Genomic DNA, 6,215 nt, shown 5'->3' with positions numbered 1-6,215 from the left:
CATGAAGGATACACCAGTAATAATCTCAGTGGGTTGCGCAATACATCTACGTTCTGTGCTCCCAGTTACTCTTATACTGCCGAATCTACGGTTTTTGAAAGACAGGTGCTGGCAGAGGTTCTTAAATTGGAGTCTGGTGAAAAGTCTCGCAACTCCAACTTTAGTAGGTTACAAAGAGCATCGGTACTAAAGTTAGCAAAAGACAAGAACCTGATTATTAGACAAGCAGATAAAGGAGGAGCGATTGTGTTGATGAACCGTAGTGATTATGTAAGAGAATGTGAAAGACTGCTATCTGATGATGTGAGTTACTTGAGACTGGCTAATGACCCCTCTGCCAAACTCAAAAAAATTATCAAAGAAAAGGTGACTGCAGCTTTTGATGCCGAAATGATTAGTAAGCAAGAATTTGAATTCCTGATTAGGGATCAAGGAAGAGTACCTGTTTTTTACACCTTGCCCAAAGTACACAAGAGACTTGTTGATCCCCCTGGTAGACCCATAGTGTCTGGTGTGAATTCGATTTTGGAACCTTTGTCCAAATTTGCAGACTTCTATTTGAGACCGTCTGTTTTGAAAATGAAAAGCTATTTGCGAGACACCACTGACGCTATTAATAAATTGGAAAACATTGAGTTTATTCCGGGCCAGTCCTTGCTGATAGGCTTGGACATTCAATCTTTGTACACTGTGATACCCCAAAGAGCCACACTTGAGGTGGTTGAAGAAGTGTTGATGAATAGAGAGGATGGCCATCCTGTGAGTAATGCTTTCATTCTGTGGTGCACGGAGTTTGCCCTGACTAAAATTTTTTCCCAATTCCAGGGTTCTTTCTTTCAACAGATTGAGGGTACAGCCAATCTTTATGTCGAGTATTTTGAAAAGGCAGTAATATACCCAGCCACCAACCCTTTCAGCAATCATTTGAGGAAGTGGCTGAGGTATATAGATGATATACTGATCATATGGGATGGCTCAAGAGAAGAGGCAGATTGTTTTGTGACATGGCTTAACCAACAAAATCGGTTTCTGAAATTCACTTGGTCTATATGTGATTGTGAGACTCATTTTCTAGACATCACCATTTTCCATCACAATGGTTCTTTAAAAGTGAAGCCCTATAATAAGACTACTGATAAGAACTCTTTATTGCACTTCAATAGCCACCATGCTAAACATTTAAAGAACAATTTGCCATTTGGACAATTTTTGAGGCTGCATCGCAATAGTAGTCTTAAAGATGATTTTGCCCGAAGTGCGGATGTATTGACCAACAAGTTGTTGGCCAAAGGCTATCCGCCTAGAGTTATAAGAAATGCTTCAAAAAGAGCTTACAATAACAATCGTGAGGCACTTTTGGAGAAAAGTAGTAGGCCAATTAAAAAGATTGGCACTGTATTTGTTAATACTTTCTCAAATTTGTCCTACAAAATCAAAAACATTGTGATGAAAACTTGGAAGAAAATATATCGTGGTAAAGAATTGTTGCCTCCCCTAGTGGCTTTCAGAAAAAGCCAGAATTTACGAAATATTCTGATCAGAAATGATGTGACAGAAATGCAGATACCACAAGTTAGGCAAACTAGACTGTGGGGTTTGCCTGAAGTAAAAGGACATTTTCCATGTGGGAATTGCAGCATGTGTGGACAAACAAAAGAAACTAGATTATTGCAAATTCTACCTGATGTTAAGTGGGTCTTCACTGAAATGACGAATTGTAACACAGCTAATGTTGTATATCTGATCACCTGTCCATGTGGCCTAAATTATGTGGGAAAAACAAATAGGCAATGTAAAGTTCGAATGGTGGAACATCGCAGCTGTATCAAGAATCAAGTGATAACTGCCCTTCTTGTGAAACATTTTATTGAAAAGAAACATGGTTTCAATGACTTCACATGGCTGATTTTGAAAAAGGTGCATGGAAATACCAAAATTGAAACAGATTGAAAATTATTGAATATAGAGCAAAAAATAATTTTCAAATTACAAAGCAATGTGCTAGGGCTCAATGAAAGCATTGATTGGAATTTGGTTAGCCAAATATAATTTTGGACATTGTGTGATGCATATACCATGTGGGCACCCAATTTTGGTGAACAATTTGGTTTTTAGTTCAATTGATGAAGTTAGTGCAATTTACATCTTTTTGATGCGCTGAGTGTCCACTAAACTCCTCTACACCAGTTGATCCTGGGTCTGTTCCAATATGGCCCCCTTGGTTGTTGTACTCCTGATTAACTTCGAGAAGTGGAGTCCTTTCTTTGTGTTGCCGCACAACCATAGACGCTTTAACAGAGTCCTTTCTTTGTGTTGCTGCGCAACCATAGACGCTTTGAGATTGTGCAGCAGCCATGGCTCCTCTGAATCGAGTGCTGGCCGAGTATGTTTGAATGCTGCAAGTGGAGTGAATAAACCCCTCCGTGTGTATAGGTGAGCACGCTACCAGCATTTCGCCTTTGGATGTGACTCTGTGCATGATATTGTCTCCATGTCGGGACACCTTTTGCATTATTTGGTGGTTGGGGTACTTTATCTTACACTTATTTTACACATGTTGTGTGGCTATCCATTTTCCGCGTTTCTTTTACGTTGTGGAGGTTGGACAGCATGGACGCTGAGTAGTTGTCTTTACACATTAGATAATGCATGGTCTCCTCACGTGTGTGAAATATAAGCAACCCCTTCTGTTTGCCCTCTAGTGCATGTTGACGGCATGTTGTTAGCTGAGGTTTTGGTAATGCCAGATAAATGGTGTTTACTGTTATGTTCCCATTGCTTTCCAGATTGACTCTGTACTTTATTGCTTGATCGTATGGATGTTTCCATTTCAACTTGTTCATTACTGAATTGTGAATTGCAGTCTTGATCCCTACATTTGTGGAGGTAATTCACTTTGTTATTTGGAGCCTTGATTTTATGTGCAGTGGTATTGAAGCCAGTGTGATTTCTGGATATAACAGAGCATGTGGTCTCTGTGTATTGGTTTTGTCTTACTTAGGTGTGGCGATACTCTAGCGGACTGTGACGCTTTGTTGAAGTATTGATTTCTCATTTGGAGGGAAACCAGCAAATTTGTCATCCTGTGACGTGCTTTGAAGTTTCACCATTTAAAGGTAAATCTGCGGGTGCCCTTTGGGACCCTTGTGAGTGTGGCATAATCCCTGTGCCATGCCTCCATTTACATTTTGTAGTACTTCCTTCCCTCTTTAGAACTCATTAGGTTTCTCCTTTCCTTTATTTTTACAGGCTTGGAGGTTGTTTTCCTTTTACCCTCTTGGGTGCCTGAATCTACCCTTTCAACACGGTGTGGAAGAGATTAGTGGATGCTTTTAAATTTATCCCCTGAAGAATGTTCGCCTGAACTGGGCAGTTAAGAACAGAAACATGTTGGGATGCTTGTTGTTTTAGTGACACATTGAGATTTTTTTTGTGTGTTATGTGATATCTTCTGTGTCGTATAAATAAGTTATCTGATGTTTTATATTTGTTTTATATTTGTTTTTTAATGTTTAGTACACTGTGTTAGGTGAGGGTAGTGTTTTTTGTTTAAATTCAGTTTGAATTATTTGAATAATAAACTTGTTATACATTTGTGTAAATCAGTTATAGCAGACGGTCCATTTTTTCAGGACTAGTGATGCTGGAAAACCTTATACAGTTCCTGTGTGAGGGGGTTGGAGGCAAGTAAACAACACGTATCATCTTGGTGTTTATTGTATTACATATATCTATATCCCCGTTGGTGGAGTAGGATGTTTTCATGTTAATAGGGATTCTTTATACCTATTTAAACATATTACTGCAGGTATTTTCTGCAGGGAGCATGGCACTAAAATCTGCCAACTCCAAGTCTTCGTATACTCTATGGGACTGTTTCTCAATGGCGGCAGAGCACAACATTCCAGAAGGGGCTGAAAGGGTTGGCTTCTTAGTTATTGTTAAGGACGGCAAAGAGGCAATGTGCGAGTCCCTTCAATCAGGATTGGATTCTGTGGATAGCATCAGCAGATCCATGGCTACCAGCACCGTTATGCATGGATTTGTGTGGTTGAGGAAGTTGGGTTTTGCACCTCATATGCAATCTAGGCTTCTCAAAATGCCTTTTGACGGGTCTCATCTTTTTGGCAACAAGACTGATGAGAGCCTTGAGAAATTGCAGACCTGAAAGTCGGCAGCCAAATCTTTAGGCGCCGCTATTAGGCAACTTCAGCCTTTTCGTCCTAGTGGGCAACCTTGGGGAGGGGAGATCTTTTTGCTACTACTCCTCAGTTGGAACAGCGAGAGGAATGGCCAGTCAAAGAGGCCAGAGAAGATTTTCTCGTGATGGACGAGGTATAGGTGCCAAGCCAAGCCTCCTTACCATCGGCTTCTGCATCAGCCGCCACAAAACCACTCAGAGGTCTTCAGTCACAGCTCACCTGTGGGGGTTAGACTGTCTCAGCATCTAGAAGAATGGCTAGACATTACTTCGGATGCTTGAGTTCTGGAAACCGTAGCCCACCGTTACTGCATTCCTTTTATAAAGAGACCTTGGAACAATCCACTGGGGAACCGCTCTTTGAGGATTCCGGATCTGCTCCTTGTGCAGGAGATTTTAACCCTGCTAGAGAAAGGTGCTATTGAACCAGTTTCTGTAGCAGAGAGGAACAAGGGTTGGTACTCCCCATATTTTTTGATACTCAAGAAGTACAGAGGACTGAGACCCATCTTGGACTTGAGATACTTGAACAAGTTACTCAGGAAGGACAGGTTCAGGATGGTCACACTTTTTCAGATCCTTCTGGCCCTCCAACTCCTGGATCGGTTGGTGTCATTGGACCTTCAAGATGCTTATTTTCATGTGCCAATCCTTCTCAAGCACAGAAAGACCTGATGTTCGCAGTTGGCAATTCTCATGATCAATTTCGAGTTCTGCCATTCGGGCTGACCTTTGCCTCAAGGGTTTTTACGCAGTGGTGGCAGCGAGTCTCAGGAGAGGGGGGGATTCACATCTACCCCTACCTGGACGATTGGCTGATCAGGGCGCGTTCTCCCGAACAAGCCCGGGATCATCTCAACATCACCTGCCACTCTCTTCGCAGACTGGGCTTCTCCCTCAAGTACCATATGACACCTTCCCAAAAGCTCAAATACATCAGAGCAATGCTAGATACATCCTTGGGAAAAAGCTCACCACCTGAGGTGAGGGCTCAAGACATTCTGATGGTGTCCAAATTTCAGAATGTCCACAGTCTACCGGCCTTAGATTTTCTGAGGTTGCTCGGCCTCATGGCATCCTGCATTTTTCTGGTGCCAGAGGCTCCCCTGAGAATGAGATCCCTTCAGTGTGCTCTAAGAACTCAATGGTCCCAGATCTCAGGAAAATCAGATTCCAAACGGTCTCACAGGATCTTCTGTGGTGGGCCTGCAAGGACAATGTTCTGAAGGGAGAACCCTTTTGGCAACAATGGCCGGAGATTACAGTAGTGACGGACGCCTCACTCACGGGGTGGGGAGCCCATGCCAACGATCTGACAGTCAGCGGTTGTTGGTCTCCATCGGAGACCAAACTACATATCAATCTGTAGGAGCTGAGGGAAATCAGACTAGCGCTGAAGGCCTTCCTGCCCTCTGTCCGGGGAAAGAATGTCCTGATAATGACGGACAACATGATGGACATGAACTACCTCAGTAAGAGAGGAGTCATACGGTCACTACTACTGTGCAGAGAGGCAATGCAGCTCTCATACTGGGCAATTCACAAAGGAATCTCCTTATCGGCAGTTCACCTAGCTGGGGAGGAGGACACGGCGGTGGATGCTCTGAGCAAGCAGAGCACAGTCTTCCATGACTGGGAACTAGCTCAGGAAGTCCTTCAAGAGATCTTCACTCTTTGGGGAACCCCTCAAGTAGATCTGTTCACGACCGAGGTCAACCGAAGTGCGAAAGATATTGCTCCAGGGAATTTCCTCCGAGATGAGCTCTAGGTGACGCGTTTGTAGTGGACTGGGATCTTCCGCTTCTGTACGCTTTTTCTCCAGTCCCCGTCATTCCTCATGTAATCAGGAGGTTGAGAAGGTTCGGGAAACACATGATCCTAATGCCATGGATTGGGCCGGGAGGATGTGGTACCCAGACCTTCTGGACATGTCCATCTGTCCTCCGATGAGTCTTCCACAAAGAGTGGACCTTCTCTCGCGAAAGGGAGGTCGGGTTCTCCATCCCGAGGTCAA

The 6,215-nt window shown here is 43.3% G+C and overlaps 1 long non-coding RNA gene across 1 annotated transcript; it reads left to right on the top strand.

The window, feature by feature from the left end:
* Positions 1–2,097: 2,097 nt before the first annotated feature.
* On the top strand, positions 2,098–3,498 carry LOC138526517 (uncharacterized). Its single transcript, XR_011283601.1, has 3 exons — positions 2,098–2,433; positions 3,002–3,116; positions 3,250–3,498. It is a non-coding gene; the product is annotated as an uncharacterized lncRNA (long non-coding RNA).
* Positions 3,499–6,215: the final 2,717 nt, after the last annotated feature.

Source organism: Ambystoma mexicanum, chromosome 7p (assembly GCF_040938575.1).
Source record: "Ambystoma mexicanum isolate Mex_15411 chromosome 7p, UKY_AmexF1_1, whole genome shotgun sequence".
NCBI lineage: Eukaryota > Metazoa > Chordata > Amphibia > Caudata > Ambystomatidae > Ambystoma > Ambystoma mexicanum.
Note: the sequence above shows the minus strand (reverse complement) of the source record. Positions and strands in the feature narration are given on the sequence as shown.